Genomic DNA, 17760 nt, shown 5'->3' on the forward strand with positions numbered 1-17760 from the left:
ACCTTACCTGTGCTGGCTCTTTGAAAGAGCTATCCAATAAGTCCCATTCTCCTGCCCTTTCCCATAGCCCTGCAATTTTTTCCTTTTCAATTATATATCTAATTCCCTTTTGAAAGTTGCTATTGAATCTGCTTCCACTGCCCTTTAATGTAGTGCATTCCAGATCATAAGAACTCATTGAACAATCTTTTCCCCCTCATCTCCCCCCTTAGAATCATAGAATGGTTACAGCACAGAAGGCCATTCGGCCCATCGAGCCTGTGCTGGCTCTCTGCAAGAGCACCTCAGCTAGGCCCAAATGTTGCCCAACACTGGGCGCCATTTTTTCAGCGCCCAGTGATATTTCTGGCGCTGAAGCTCAGTTTAAAAATTCCCCAGTGTTGGGGCACTGGTGTCTATTAGCAGCGCCAGAATGTTTGGTGCCAAACATTCTGGCGCCGGTGTACCTGTAAAGAAGGCTCCTGCGCCATTTCTGGGCATAAGGCCAAGTTTCCTCCTGAAAAATTATTTTAAACCGCCGCAGAGACCCTAGAAGCACTGTAGGAAAAACCCTTACCTTCAGTTACTGAAATCCGCGCTGGCATGTTCCTATCCCTGGCTGAAGGGCCTCCCCTGTTATTTTATATACACTTTATGTATCTTAAAAATAAATCAGATAAAACAAAACTCACCATTAATGCTCCGAAATCCAAATAAAAGAAATCCAAATAAAAGAAAGCCAAAGCTGGAGTGACAGCTGCTGGAGTATTAGCCAAGGGAAGTCCCCTAAAAGGGCGCAAAGTTTTTTTTTCTGCGCATGCACGTTCTTCATTTTTTTTTTACGCATGCGCACATGCACATTTAGGTGGCCGTTTTATTTTTAAGAGCATGTGCTGTGCGTTTCAGGTGCACACTTGAAGCTCCGCCTTGCCAGATGGAATTGGGTAGCGCTGGCGGCAGAAAGTGCGTAGGATTAAGAACATTTACGATTGTTATTTTCAGCGCCTAGGGGCCTAAAACAAAATGGGTGTCCAGGTGCGTGAGCACCATTATGTTCATTTCGGGAAACTTGGGCCCCTAGTCCCACTCCCCCGCCTTTTTCCCATAGTCCTGCAAATTATTTTCTTTCAGGTACTTATCCAATTCCCTTTTGAAAGCAGTGATTGAATCTGCCTCTTCTTATCTTTCAGAGAGTGATTACCAAATCCTAACCACTCGCTGTGTAAAATATTTCTTCTTGTGTCGCCCTTGGTTCTTTTGCCAATCACCTTAAATCTGTGTCCTCTGGTTCTCGGCCCTTCTGCAATGGGAACAGTTTCTCTCTATCTACTCTGTCCAGAACCCTCATGATTTTGAATACCTTGATCAAATCTCCTCTCAATCTTCAACACCAGCTCTCCAGACTATCCATATAACTGAAGTCCCTCATCCCTGGAATCATTCTCGTAAACCTTTTCCACACCCTAAGGCCTTCACATCCTTCCTAAAATGCGGTACCCAGAATTGGACACAATAGTCCAGTTGAGGCCTAACCATTGTTTTATACAGGTTCATCATAATTTTCACGCTTTTGTACTCTATACCTCTATTCATGAAGCTCAGGATGCTGCAAGCTTTTTTTAACCACTTTCTCAACCTGTCCTGCCACCTAAGTCTCTGTTCATGCACCCCCTTTAGGATTGTACCCTCTAGTTTATATTTCTTCTCATTCTTTCTACCAAAATATATCATTTCATACTTTTCTGTGTTAAATTTCAGCTACCCATTCCACCAACCTGTCTATGCCTTCTTGAAGTCTATCACTATCCTTCTCACTGTTCATAATACTTCCAGGTTTTTTGTCATCTGCAAATTTTGAAATGGTGCTCTGTACACCCACATCCAAGTCATATCAAGAAAAGCAGTGGTCCTAGTACCGACCCTTGGGGAACCCACTGTATACCTTCCTCCAGTCAGAAAAACAACCGTTCACCACTATTCTTTGTTTACTTGTCACTGTCCCTTTTATTCCATGGGCTTCAATTTTATTGGCAAGCCTATTATGTGGCACTTTATCCAACGCCTTTTGGATAACCATGAACACCACTTCAACCACATTGCCCTCACCAACTCTCTCTGTTACCTCATCAAAAAACTTGATCAAGTTGGTTAAATATGATTTGCCTTTAACAAATCTGTACTGGCTTTCCTTAATTAATTCACACTTGTCCAAGTGACTGTTAATTTTGTACGATTAGTGTTTCTAAAAGCTTCTCCACTACCGATGTCAAACTGACCAGCCTATAGTTTCTGGGTTTATCTTTACACCCTTTTTTGAACAATTCTCCAGTCCTCTGGCACCACTCCCGTTTTTGAGGATTGGAAGTGTATGGCCAGTATCTCTGCAATTTCTTCTGTTAATTGCCTCAGCGTCCTAGGATGCATCCCACCCATTCTTGGTGATTTATCTACCTTAATTAGGCCAATTCACTAAACATATTCAAAAAGGAGTTAGATGTAGTCCTTACTACTAGGGGGATCAAGGGGTATGGCGAGAAAACAGGAATGGGGTACTGAAGTTGCATGTTCAGCCATGAACTCATTGAATGGTGGTGCAGGCTCGAAAGGCCGAATGGCCTACTTCTGCACCTATTTTCTATGTTAAGTACAGCCAGCCTTTCTGGTACCTCACATTTATCAATTCTTATCCTATCCAGTACCTCCTCCACCTCCTCATTTACTATGTCTATGGCATCTTCTTCCTTGCTGAAGACAGATGCAAAGTACTCATTTAGTACCTCAGCCTCCATGCGTAAGTCTTTTTGGTCCCTCCCCTCCTTTTACTATCTGTTTACTATTTATATGCCTATAGAAGACTTTTGAGTTATCTTTTACATTAGCTGCCATTCTGTTCTCATACTCTCTCTTTGCCCTTCTTATTTTCTCTTTCGCTTCTCCTCTGAACTTTCTATATTTGGCCTTTAATGAAGTACTGAGGGAGCGTTGAAACATTGGAGGTGCTGTTGTTCAGATGAGATGTTAAACTTGAATGATGCCTTGAATACCCTTTGGAGAAGAGCAGCAGAGTTCTCCTGGTATCCTAGCTGATATTTATCCCTCAACCAACATCACCAAGCAGATTATTAGGTCATTTATCTCATTGCTGTTGTGGGATATTTTTGTGTGCAACTTGGCTGCAGTGTTTCCCTAAATTACTACAGTGCTTACATTTTCCAAAGTTCTTAACTGGCTTTGAAGCATGTTGAGACATGCTGAAGTCATGAAAGGCGCTATAGGAATACAAGTACTTTCTTCCTCAAGTTCATTTTTTTCTTCGAGTAAGGGACTCACCTCAAGTACCCAGTTGATGCGCTAAATGGGTGTCAGTATTACTGGGAGGTAAAAATAAGATGCGTGTGAAAAGACTGGGGTCCTATCTGCAGGAATCGTACACTCCGATAAAAAAGAGATGACACTCCTCCTCTGGCTAGCCTTTGACTAAGATTTGGCTTCAGGCAACTTTGATATCTATATCTATTCTTATATACTGCTCCTAATCAGACATCCATCTAAATTACTACCAACATAGTTGCCAAACAACTGTGCAAACTTAAACTGAATAAATTTCAGTTGCTGAATAAAATGCATCAGAGGCTTCTTAAGGAAAATATGGGAGGAATTCTGGCAGAAATCTTCCACAAATCACTGCAGGTGCTTGGGGAAGGGCAGATTTATTTTTTTTAAAAAGGTAGCAAAAGTGACCCAGGAGACTGCAGACGACAGATTTGACCCCTATTGTGGGTAAAATTATTGAAATCCTTATTAATGATGACTAAATTTGCAAATAATACAAAGCTAACAAAGGTGGTAGACCAATACTGAACAGGTTAAACTACAGGAGGATTTGAATATACTTGGAAATTGGGAAAACAGGTGGCAGATGAAATTCAATGTGGAAAAATGCAAAGTGCTTCACATGGGGGCAAAAAGTCCAGAAAGGGACTATTATTTTAAAGGTAATAAAATATGTATGGAAGATTAAAGCGATCTGGGGGTCCTGTTTGATAATAAATTGAAGCTTTCGTAACAATGCTCCGTGACATTAAAAGAGCAATATTGAGCCAAAATAGTGAGGTAATCCTGCCACTTTATAAATCATTGTTACAACCACACTGGTCGCCATGGTACAAAAGGAATATTGTAGCTATAGAGAAACCAGAATAATGGAGGGGATGGAGGAATTGGATTATGAGGAATTGAGAAGTAATATGATTGTGGTTTTTAGGATTCTAAAGGGACTAGTTAATGTAAGCCATGCCAATCTATTTCACCTTGTCCAGAACAATAGAAACATGGAGACACGGCCTGCACTTGTAGAGGGTAAATTCAAAATTAATCTGCGGAAACAATGGGGTAAATTTTACTTTAATCTCATGTTTCTACTGTTCTGGACAAGGTGAAATAGATTGGCATGGCTTACATAACTCGTCCCTTTAGAATCCTAAAAACCACAATCATATTACTTCTCAATTTCTTTTGAGGGCATGGCCGATGGGAGGAGAGAAAGGTAGGTGGGTGGTTATAAATAAAAACTGGAAAACCTGACTCCAACCCATCCACTTCAGTTTTTAACGGAGGCAGATTGGGGTTGGGTGATTAATCAGCTCTCCGGAGGTGGGTTGGTCTGTGGGGCTAAGATTTTATCTCTGTTCTGGGTTTAACACTGGCCAGCTGGATTTCACGAGCTCGGGAAACATGGCAGCTGAAGAGGGGCGAGAGCGACTGGATGGAATGCCTTTCCAACACTGCTTGTGGGCCAGGAGGAGCGGCAGTGCTCCGCAACCGCCCCCCTAAGTTTACTCGCTTTCATCCAGGACTCCTTACGATCAGAACCCCAATGTCTGACTTCCCTGCTCCTCCTCCCCGTCCCATGTTTGACCTCCGGCTGCAGCCTAGTGCCACAGACCTACCCGCCTGACAGCCAGCAAGCCTCTCAATCCAGCTGGGGCTGGGAAATGGATTCAAACAATTTAAGGGAGGTCCTGCCTTTAAATCCAGAAGGAACACCAGGAAACCCGTACTTCCCGGTTTCTAAACCGCTAAACCTCCCCTCTGCTCTCTCCCAGTTATTATCGGGGCCAATCTTTCCGTGAGCGAGCGGTCAATCTATGGAACAGAATCCCTCGGAAGATGCTGGAAACAGTAAATGATGATTCAGTCAAGTTATAAGAACATAAGAAATAGGAGCAGGAGTGGGCCATATGGCCCCGCGAGCCTGCTCCGTCATTTAATACGATCATGGTTGATCCGATCATGGACTCGGGTCCACTTCCCTGCCCACTTCCCATAACCCCTTATCGGTTAAGAAATTGTCTATCTCTGTTCCACAGCGCTCTGAGGCAATGAATTTCACAGATTTACAACCCTCAGAGAAGAAATTGCTCAGCTCAGTTTTAAATGGGCGCCCCTTATTCTAAGATTATGCCCCCTAGTGTGGAAACATCCTCTCTGCATCCACCTTGTCAAGCCCCCTCATAATCTTATACGTTTCGATAAGATCACCTCTCATTCTTCTGAATTCCAATGAGTAGAGGCCCAACCCTACGCAACCTTTCCTCACAAGTCAGCCTCCTCATCTCCAGAATCAACCGAGTCTGAACTGCCTCCAAAGCAAGTATATCCTTCCATAAATATGGAAACCAAAACTGTACGCAGTATTCCAGATGTGGCCTCACCAATACCCTGTATAACTGTAGCAAGACTTCCCTGCTTTTCTACTCCATCCCTTTTGCAATAAAGGCTAAGATTCCATTGGCCTTCCTGATCACTTGCTGTACCTGCATACTAACCTTTTGTGTTTTATGCACAAGTACCCCCAGGTCCCACTGTACTGCAGCACTTTGCAATCTTTCTCTATTTAAATAATAACTTGCTCTTTGATTTTTTTTCTACCTCCTCACACTTTCCAACATTATACTTCATCTGCCAAATTTTTGTCCACTCACTTAGCCTGTCTATGTATGTCCTTTTGCAGATTTTTTGTGTCCTCCTCACATTGCTCTTCCCCCCCATCTTTGTATCGTCAGCAAACTTGGCTACGTTACACTCTGTCCCTTCTTCCAAGTCGTTAATATAGATTGTAAATAGTTGGGGTCCCAGCACTGAGCCCTGCAGCACCCCACTAGTTACTGGTTGCCAACCAGAGAATGAACCATTTATCCTGATTCTCTGTTTTCTGTTAGTTAGCCAATCCTCTATCCATGCTAATATATTACACCCAACCCCGTGAACTTTTATCTTGTGCAGTAACCTTTTATGTGGCACCTTGTCAAATGCCTTCTGGAAGTCCAAATACACCACAGCCACTAATTCTCCTTTATCCACCTTGTTCATTACATTCTCAAAAAATTCCAGCGAATTTGTCAAACATGACTTCCCTTTCATAATTCCATGCTGACTCTGCCTGACTGAATTATGTTTTTCCAAATGTCCTGCTACTGCTTCTTTAATAATGGACTCTCAACACTTTCCCAACCACAGATGTTAGGGTAGCTGGTCTATAGTTTCCTGCTTTTTGTCTGCCTCCTTTTTTTAAAAAATAGGAGCGTTACATTTGCAGTTTTCCAATCTGCTGGGACCTCCCCAGAATCCAGGGCATTTTGGTAAATTACAACCAATGCATCCAATATCCCTGGCGCTACTTCTCTTAAGACCCTAGGATGCAAGCCATCAGGTCCAGGGGATTTATCTGCCTTTAGTCCCATTATCTTACTGAGTACCGCCTCCTTAGCGATTGTGATTGTGTTAAGTTCCTCCCCCCCTATAGCCCCTTGATTATCCACTGTTGGGATATTTTTAGTGTCCTCTACCGTAAAGACTGATACAAAATATTTGTTCAGAGTTTCTGCCATCTCCATGTTCCCCATTACTAATTCCCCAGTTTCGTCCTGTTACATACTGCTCAAGGAACCAGTCCCTTATGCACTCTATGAACTCTTCCTCAAGGCTACCCTGAGCAATTTGATTTGTCCAATCAATATTGAAGTTAAAATCACCCATGATTATTCCTGTTCCCTTTTTACAAGCCCCCACTATTTCCTGGTTTATGCTCTGACCAGAGTTGCTACTGTTAGGGGGCCTATAGACTACGCCCACCAGTGGCTTTTTCCCCTTATTATTCCTTATCGCCACCCAAACTGTTTCAACATCCTGATCATTTGAGCCAATATCGTTTCTCACTATTGCAGTGATTCTATCCTTTACCAATCCCACCTCCTTTTTCTTTGTCTGTCCGTCCTTCCTTCCGGATTGTCAAATACCCTTGACTATTTAGTTCCCAGCTCTGGTCACCTTGTAACCACATCTCTGTAATGGCTATCAGATCATACCCATTTTATCTATTTGTGCCGTCAACTCACCTATTTTGTTATGGCGGGAAATTGTGTTAGGGAAATTGACGGGATTGAAGGCCAATAAATCCCCAGGGCTGATAGTCTGCATCCCAGAGTACTTAAGGAAGTGGCCCTAGAAATAGTGGATGCATTGGTGATCATTTTCCAACAGTCTATCGACTCTGGATCAGTTCCTATGGACTGGAGGATAGCTAATGTAACACCACTTTTTAAAAAAAGGAGGGAGAGAAAAGATGGGTAATTATAGACCAGTTAGCCTGATATCGGTAGTGGGGAAAATGTTGGAATCAATTATTAAAGATGAAATAGCAGCGCATTTGGAAAGCAGTGACAGGATCAGTCCAAGTCAGCATGGATTTATGAAAGGGAAATAATGCTTGACAAATCTGCTAGAATTTTTTGAGGATGTAACTAGTCGAGTGGACCAGGGAGAACCAGTGGATGTGGTGTATTTGGACTTTCAAAAGGTTTTTGACAAGCTCCCACACAAGAGATTGGTGTGCAAAATTAAAGCACAGGGAATTGAGGGTAATGTACTGATGTGGATAGAGAACTGGTTGGCAGACAGGAAGCAGAGAGTATAAACGGGTCCTTTTCAGAATGGAAGGCAGTGACTAGTGGGGTGCCGCAGGGCTCAGTGCTGGGACCCCAGCTATTTACAATATACATCAATGATTTAGATGAAGGAATTGAATGTAATATCTCCAAGTTTGCAGATGACACTAAACTGGGTGGCGGTGTGAGCTGTGAGGAGGACGCTAAGAGGCTGCAGGGTGTCTTGGACAGGTTAGGTGAGTGGGCAAATGCAGTGTAATATGGATAAATGTGAGGTTATCCACGTTGGGGGCAAAAACACTAAGGCAGAATATTATCCGAATGGTGGCAGATTAGGAAAAGGGGAGGTGCAACGAGACCTCGGTGTCATGATACATCAGTCATTGAAAGTTGGCATGCAGGTACAGCAGGCGCTGAAGGCAGCAAATGGTATGTTGGCCTTCATAGCTAGGGGATTTGAGTATAGGAGCAGGGATGTCTTACTGCAGTTGTACAGGGCCTTGGTGAGGCCTCACCTGGAATATTGTGTTCAGTTTTGGTCTCCTAATCTGAGTAAAGGACATTTTTGTTATTGAGGGAGTGCAGCGAAGGTTCACCAAACTGATTCCCGGGATGGCAGGACTGATATATGAGGAGAGACTGGATCGTCTAGGCCTGTATATTCACTGGAGTTTAGAAGAATGAGAGGGGAGGGGATCTCATAGAAACATAAAATTCTGATGGGACTGGACAGGTTAGATGCAGGAAGAATGTTGCTGATGTTGGGGAAGTCCAGAACAAGGGGACACAGTCTAAGGATAAGAGGCAAGCCATTTAGGACTGAGATGAGGAGAAACTTCTTCACTCGGAGTTGTTGACCTGTGGAATTCTCTACCACAGAGTTGTTGATGCTAGTTCATTGGATATATTCAAGAGGGAGTTAGCTGTAGCCCTTACAGCTATAGGGATCAAGGGGTATGGAGAGAAAGCAGGAAAGGGGTACTGAGGTGAATGATCAGCCATGATCTTATTGAATTATGGTGCAGGCTCGAAGGGCCGAATGGCCTACTCCTGCACCTATTTTCTATGTTTCTATGAATGCCATGTGCATTTAGACAAAGAACCTTTAAATTTGTTTTTTTTTAAACCCTTTTTCCTACTTGTTTCCTCTGTCCTTCAAACGCACTTTCTTTATTTTTGCTTTCTAATTCCAGCTTTACTCCCCTCCCTACTGAATCTATTTTCAGGTTCCTATCCCCCTGCCAAGCTAATTTAAATACCCCCCCGGCGAGAATATTGGTCCTGGCTGTTGAAGTGCAACCCGTCCGGCTTGTACAGGTCCCACCTCCTCCAGAAGCGGGCCTCAGGAAACTAAAGCCCTCGTTCCTGCACCATCTCTCCAGCCACGCATTCATCTGCTCTATCCTCCTGTTTCTGTACTCACTAGCTCGTGGCACCGGGAGTAATCCGGAGATTACTACCTTTGGAGGTCCTGCTTTTTAATCTCTCTCCTAGCTCCCTAAACTCTGCCTGCAGGACCTCATCCCTCTTTTTACCTATGCCATTGGTCCAGATATGGACCACGACCTCTGGCTGTTGATTCTCTTCCCCATAGAATGCCCTGCAGCCGCTCAGTGACATTGTTCAGAAAATAACATGTTGGGATACAGTGTGAGTAATTTGAGGAATGACGTGTTAAGTGTCGCGCGTTGGGAGGAACAGGTGACTTTGGACCTATGATTCCTAAAGCTTTTCACCACTTGAGGTTTTCTTGTGTCATGTCTGCATCTGTTGTAGACTAACTGATAAGAGATTGATTGCTATGATTAGTTAATAACTCTATTATTGTTGTATCATGCAATTACCAGGATAATAGAAGGTAAACTAGATGAGACTTGATCTTCTTTCGTCTAGCAATTCCTATGTTCATAAATCTTTTTAAAGGAATCAATCACTGCTCCTAAGATTATCTGTTATTCTGTGGAAACAAACATATGCATTTGGTTTTGATAAGTAACACTGATGTGATAGAATACATGTGTAAACCATTTTCCGCTTTTCCCAGTTGGGATGAATATACAATCTATACACTTACACTAAGCAGGTCTTCACCTTTAGATCTAGGCAATTCATATTTACATGAAACACAAATGTAAATGTTAATACATACATGGTAACAGATAAGGAAAAATAATTATCCTCCCAACCCCCCAAAAAAAACAATAATACAAACATGGTTTTATAGTGAGTTTATTAAAAGGTATTCAAAACATTCAATGACAGGCAGAAAAATTAAAACTAGTAAAACTGATACTATTTTCTTTTAACAAAAGCACAAATGTTTCAAAAGCAAAGTCAGGGGGTGTTTTTTGCTTTGACGATGACTTGACTGACTACTTTTCCTAACACTGGCTCTGTTCATTCATTTATTTTAGAGCCTTCAGTGCTTGTTATCTTTGATGGCCACATGGAAGTTTAACTTAAAACAGAGAAAACAAATTTCAAAATTTGCATCTGGATACAGTAAAAGAGCATATTGTGCATGTTATTGCTTGTTGTATCCTTTCAGTAACAGCTGAAGTCAGCATTAGTAACTGCAGTTTTTAGAAAAATGGTATATTACGTGGGGTTATTTTATTAAAACCCCTCTGAAGAAAATCAGAGGCTAAAAGATGTATGTTATTTTCTTCTTGATGAATTCAAGTATCTTCCAGGTTGGAGGAATGCAGACAGTTTAAAAAAAAAAACTTAACACGTGTACTATTTATTTAGCCAATGGGCGACAGAAAGGCACCACTTTTATCCTGAAATATGTTACAGTTATGGCATGGGATGTGGTATTTACATTTAATGACTTTTCTTATAGAATTAAGGAAGAATTATACTTTTTCCATTAGCTAACTCCTGGCCCGCGTGCGTTGTAGGCGGTAGCTGTGAAGGCCAACCCATTTTGCAGTGGTAATGGCACCAAGTTCGACATCGTGTGAATTAGCGCCCAGGAACCAATCAACTGCCTACAACACAGTGCATCGTACAACACAGTGGCTGCATTATGTAAATTGCAGAGTTCAAAGTACTTGATAGTTAATTTCTGGGAGATATTAGACATGGTGCAATCCTAACTTTGAGAGTTTATTATGTCCTTCAGAAGTTGCCATGATGCTCATCAATCAAAATAATTTTACCCTGAACCTATGTTTAAAACAGAACAAAACACAGGTGCTATCAAATATATTTGCATTTAAAAAAATATGAAATTGTATAAAAGGTTTTTGAAGTAGTGGACTTTGTCAGTATGACCTCTTTTCCCAACTACATAACAGATCATGTTGAGGGCATCTGCATTTCTTGTTAACTCCATTAGTATAATGGCTGAATCCCAGTACTAAGATCACAATGCACTGAGTTACTCCTGTGCAAACCAATGATTTTGATTTATTGTTTAATGGCGCTAACTTAGTCTTTCAATTTGCCTGAGATGCATTCTTTATATAAAAACAAAATCAATTCCACTTCTCCTGGCACTTAAAATTAAATCAAAGCGTGATCAGTATTGCAATGTTGGACACAAAGGGGTTGAAATTGGTCGAGGATTCTTGTGGACTCCTGCTCTATATTTAGTTGGAGTCCACCAGAAGGGGCACAAACTTGGCAGTACCTAGATACATTTATGCTGGAATTTCCTGTGTTCTTGTTTTGGAATGGAGCTTATATCTGTTCTAAACAAGGCTGATGATGTGAAGAGAGTGGGGTTGAGAAGTGGGCTCCCTACACTGGAAGTTCCTTTGCCATCAACCTTTCAGAGGCCTAATGCAAAATAGGAGGCCGGTAGAAAGAGAAGGAAGAGGTGTGCTGGCCTCAGGATTGGCAGAAGTGCAGCTCCCATGGCAGGGGTGGGGGGGCCCAGGCCTGGACCCCTGAAGGTAAATGCTTTTCATTATGACATTGCTATTCTTGTTCTTACAAAAAGAGGCTTGAAAGATACATTGATTTTTTTTGTGGGAAAGGGGAAGTGATCAAGCATACCCTCAGCACTCCAGACAGAAGCAGGCACTGGACTTTCTGGCCTGAGTGGAGTGGCAAATGGGTACTTAACTTACAGGATCTCTTACTGTCCCACATCTGTTGTGGTGTTAGCGCCAGGGGTCTGTTGGGCATGATCCCAGCAGAAGTGGTCATTTTTTTTTTCAGTTACTGAATCTGTGATAAAATAAATGTAACCTTACTGACTGGAGCCTGGATTTTCCCATAGGGATTTACTGCCATAATTGGAAGATGGGCATAACCCCGAGAGAAATGGCATAAATGACTAAAAACACACTTCTCTGGGTGTTCTGTTCATCTTCTGCTGAAGTTATGGCAATAGAACAGGAGAACCTCATGGAATTTCAGGCTCTACATATTTAAGGCAAATTGTGGATGATTCAATTCCCTTACCGAGATGCACTAGCAACATTCACATAAAAGAAAATAAGATGCTATACCAAAAAAACTTTTTAATTTCATTTCAAACCCAGATTCTCAATAGTACATGGAGTTTGAAAAGATATTAAAAGGTACAGACCTAGAAATTACTGGGGGTAATTTTGACCTTCACCGCTGAGGCAGTAAACTGTCGGAGCAGATCAGCCACCTGTAATTCCATTGATTTCAATGGTTATAAAAAATAGGTGGGTTCTATAACAGATGGGTGATCCGCTCTGTGGGAGTGAAATTGCTCTTGGGCGGTAGCAAAAAATTGGTGATAGCAAATCACCAGCCCATTTTACAGCCCGCCCGATTGACTCGTAAAATAAAATGCAGGTTGGGAGGGGGGGGAGAAGGGGGCGGGCGGAGAGGGAGTGTAAAATGGCTTGGGGGATAAGATGTATAGTAAAAGAATCAAACATGAAATGCTAAACACTGATCGACTGCCAAAAAGGATCTTGGTCTGGATAGCTCTGTGAAATTTTGTACCGTGACTCTGGTGACATTGTAGTTCAGTGCAAGTCCGTATCCTCAATGTTTTACCTACCTGGATCAGTGGGGTCTTTTAAAAGGTTTCTTGCTAATACTTGACCTCTGTGTAGTTCACACAGCCACATCCAGAGAGATAAGGACCAACTAGAAGCTCTACTTATTAATGAACATTTGCCAGCATCAGTGCAATACCTTTTCTTTTGTCTGTGGCAGTGCTAATAGCTTACTTAATAGCTTAGGGTCAATAGCGCACCACAAATCCATTGCCTAAGTTACACTGATTACTTGTCCCATTTCCCTGAGGTTGCACATCATTTGATTTTTTAAAAAAAACTGACTTTGCATTTACATTATGTTTACTTCATCAAAGCTTGACATTTTATTGTGAGTTAATTAAAATGGCAATGCTTCTGGCAGCAATAGTGTAAGATGGAATTAAAGCATTACGGAATACATTGAAATGCCTAACTTTAAAATAAATATATATGGCTGACATCAGTCCCATTCTTCATGAGACAGCCCCAGGCTTGTTACGCAGTCCTCCTCATCGGGACATCGAATGTTCCAACGTTTGCTGTGGCTGGCACTTTTGTTCTTCTCCATAGTGCCTGCCAACCAAATTGGCACTAATACCAATCTGTGATGGCCTCTGTGCCTGTGCACATTCAAGACAGCGTGGCTGAACTCCAGCCTAAGCTTAACGTCTGTGCTATCTGGTTGCCCCGTCACTGTGGCAACAAGAGCTGAGCGTCTGGAGGTCACAAACTGAATGTTGGAAAAACGGCCAAAGTCTCGACAGCGGTTCCCAATCTCAGTTTATCAAAAGGGCAACAATCTTAAAATAAATGATGTTATTACACGTAACCTCTCATTAATTATTATATTAACTCTCAAGTGCCAAAAACCTCTCTTCAATCCCAACTGCTTTGCGTAACTATAGTGCATAAAGGGCTTTCTGCTCTAATTAGATTTCATACTCATTATTTTGTACCAGCCGCTACTGCATTTAATTCTCAATACAATCTGGTTAACACTGTGTCACTGATGTAAATGTCTGTGTCAATAGGTCAATGCTTAACTATTACCAACCCAAAGTCACAATGAATCATTCTGATTCAATAGCAAACTGTCTACATTAATTCTTCCTCCAATGAACAGACAACAGGACGGTCAGATTATGTCAATATTTTCCTTTGTTTTCAAAGGAAAAAGAAATAACCATATTAACTTATTATATAAATAAGTGGGTTGTTAAATAAATAGGTTTCACAAGAAACTTGCATTCCTTTACTGTTTGAAAATGTTTCATGGAACTAGGAAATTGACTTAAACCACATGATAATGTCAATGGTATTAAATATTTTCCATATTTCTTGGAATGCTACCAAGGAGGGCAGACAACTCAGGAAAAAAAAATAGGTGTTTACAGTGATGTTGCTGTAACCTCTCTGCAATCCACACATCAGTTTAGTTCTCATTTTAAATTAGTTGCATTAACTTTCACCATTTTAATTCTCCCCCTCAATTTTCTCCCCTCCTCTTCTAATCGTGCTAAATATGGTTCCATGGGTGCTGGTTGTCCTCCAGTACCTTACTGATACACCTAGACAGAGAGTGTCAGTAGACTATTCAATTATGGGGGGGGGGGGCGCGGGGGGGCAGAGGAGTTGAGCCCAATCCTGTTCTCACCCACTAAACATACACACTGCTTTACATTAGGGATCATTCAATAGTGATCAGCAAAGTGTTGATTTTTCTCCTTCGCTAGCCCTGGGATGCTGAGGCCAATTATTGCCCCGTCATCGCCTCAGTAAGATGAACTAGTTCAGCACAGAATGGGCTTTTACTCTAGGTCTTTTTGGTCTGTGAGGATCCCCAATTTTAATTTGAATTCTCCAAGACATGGTGAGGTTTACCGCTTCACAACTCGTCTGCAGCGATTTTTCCAACCATTAAAGTGAATGGTCTAGCGATTACAGAAGTGGAAACCCCAGCTACTGTGAACAGCAGAGTAGAGGACAAGGTGCTATCTGATACAAAATTTATTGCTTGTGACATTGCTCAATTATCCATTTTGTTCACTCAAGAGTTACAAATCATATCCCAAAGATCCTCATTACCTATCATCTGTAGCCTAGAAATTACTCTTTGCGATGTCAACGTATGGATGTCTAATGCATTTGTATGCCATTCCTCTATCCGCTGTCTAATCAGAGGCAGTAACCCATTAAAAAGAGCAGGCAGAGGAATGCCATACAAATGTGTAAAGTATCCGTGAGCTAATATTACAAAGAGTAGTTTCTGGGTTATAACTCCTTCAGGTATCCATCGAACATCTTACCCCAGGCTGGCCTAGTTTGGTTTGAGCCAGCATGGATTGTGGGTTGCTCATCTCCACTTTCAGGTCACCTACAATTCAACATGTGCAGATACTGTACAAATACACATCACAAAGGTAACTTTTATAATACTAAAAATGTTGTAAATCTGAAACATGAAATGCTGTAAACGCACTGCAGGTCTTAACTGAAATATTAACCTCTCTCTTCCAGATCCTGAACAACTTGCTGTGCATTTCCAGCATTTTCTGTGTGTAATAGAAAGGCTAACTGCAGACAGGGAAAACAAAACTTGAACTAGAAATAGTTAACTAAGCCATTGAGTTCAGATTCCTTTTAAAAATCTCATCAGACCTATAAACAATTCTTTTCATAGTATAAATGCAATTACTCTAGATCTAAGAATGCAGTTACTGTTATGTACTGTCATTTTTCGTCATAGAAATTTACATCTAAGGAACTTAGTTCTATTTTCATCAGCTAAGGCACTTAGTAGAAAGAATCTGCACGTAAAAAAACAGTGATGCTAGCTACATATCACAAGTGCCAAACAAGCAAACAGATTGATCCTGATTTTCACTGCATTGGAAAATAAAGTTCACAGCACATGATAACATCAACTGGGCGATTTATTGCCGATACACATTTGTGATGTGATGACCATTGTTCAGGGCCCATAACCAACTCATTCTGAGCATGTATTTCTATTCTGCCCAGAGACTGTTTCGTTAACTCGAGCTGACACTTAAAGGGCTACATTTATCTTTTAATCAATAAATGTTGGTGTAGATTTAAAAACAAACAATTGGAAATAAAAACAGAAACTGTTGGAAAAGCTCAGCAGGTCAATCCACACAGAAAAAAAAGGCCATGTTAGCTAAGCTTCACAGGCATGACTGTCTGATTGGGAATACTTTGACATCATGATACTGTTGTGACACCAGCCACAGAGTGGAGTGAAGAAACAATGCAACATTTACTAATTAATAACTGGAATGTACAAGTCTTTGAATTGGGATTGAAAAGCAATAAATGTACATTGTGTCTTGCACAGTGGTAAACTGAGAACAGACTGGAGCAGCAAGTAAGATTTTTTTCCCGCAAAAGCAATCTAAATGTTTCAAAACAATTGTTTAAATTGAAAAGCTGAAAATGGCAGTGTTTGATTAACCTTTTTTTGCAGGCAAAACTATTACATTTAGCTGTCCAATAATGCACTGAACATTCGTGGCTGCAGATTCAATTCTGCAGTCTATGGAGTTTCTGATCTTAGCTGCATAAGAACATAAGAATTAGGAGCAGGAGCAGGCATTAAGGCCCCCTCGAGCCTGCTCCGCCATTTAATACTGTGGGAAAGATCTTAAGTGAAAGTCAGCTGCTTCCACAAAAGGAAGGAAGGAAGGAAGGGGAGGAGTAAAAGTCAGATACATCCCTGCAAGATAGAGGCTATTTCTGCAAATTTACAATCGACTCAGGATTAAGAGAAGAACTTTAGGAGCAAGTCACGTGACAAGTGCACCCATCCTCTCTTTAGCTGGTGAGCGGTCTAAGGAGGCAAGGGGAGAAAAATTATAATCTGGCAGTGAAACTTTGTGTCCATTTGGCTCACTGCTAACAAAATGTCAGTGTGAATATTACATGACTGAGCATGTTCATTCTGACACTGACAATGGATACCACTGCTGAGTCCCACCAGAATAGAGCTTCAGTTTGAAGGGGATTGTGTTAAGTTAGAATCATAGAAACTTAGAACACAGGAGGCCATTCGGCCCATCGTGCTTAGAAATGCTGATAACTAACTGGCAAAATAACTTCGGCACAGCCTGCTTATGTAGTTTACATCATTTAAGACGACATGCGGAATAAACAAAGCCCTTTAAAAAAATTATGACCTGGAATAAAACACACATGACCCTGCCTTATTTGCTAGAGACCTCATGGGATTCAGTTGTGAAATTGAGGTGTAATTTATCCTTATCAATTCCACCAGTAACTTGCAAAAGCCAGTTGCTTCAGTCTTCTGCCCGAACACCGTGGCAATCTATTAGATTTTCAACCTTTGTCTTACTATTAGTAAGAGTTACTATTGCTATGAATTAAATGTATAGCATGTTTGCCTCTGTTCATCTTTAATTTAATTTCTAATTTGCTTTCACAATCTCCCCAAGATGTCCCAAAAAGACATGTCCAGTACTGTCCAGTACTGGGTCGCATTAGGATCCTTCGATGCTGTTACAAATTGTAACAATGGAAACGGTGGAAGTTCTGATGAAGGATCACACTTCAAACATCAGGTACTGGGAGTGGGACTAAGTGGATAGCTCTTTTATAGAGCCAATGCAACTGTGTTCTCCTGTGCTGTAAAATTCTATGATCGACCTGCTGTACATTTCAAACATTTTCTGCTTTCAATTAAAGATTTTTGCAAGACAAGAGTTTCGAATCTTCCAGGTTAATTTCTAAATGATTCAGACTTGTTTGTTTATTGGCGGGGTGGTTGGAAGTGGAAGTGGAACTGTTCTGTGCACAGTCTGTACTGTCACTTGAGGTTGAAGTGC

General features: G+C 41.3%; 1 protein-coding gene across 1 annotated transcript in view; it reads right to left on the bottom strand.

Moving 5' to 3' along the window:
- Positions 1-17760, bottom strand: part of gjc2 (gap junction protein gamma 2) — a 294735-nt gene that overhangs the window by 24468 nt on the left and 252507 nt on the right. The gene's annotated exons all lie outside the window — the stretch shown is intronic.

The sequence above is a fragment of the Pristiophorus japonicus genome, chromosome 5 (genome assembly GCF_044704955.1).
Source record: "Pristiophorus japonicus isolate sPriJap1 chromosome 5, sPriJap1.hap1, whole genome shotgun sequence".
Taxonomy (NCBI): domain Eukaryota; kingdom Metazoa; phylum Chordata; class Chondrichthyes; family Pristiophoridae; genus Pristiophorus; species Pristiophorus japonicus.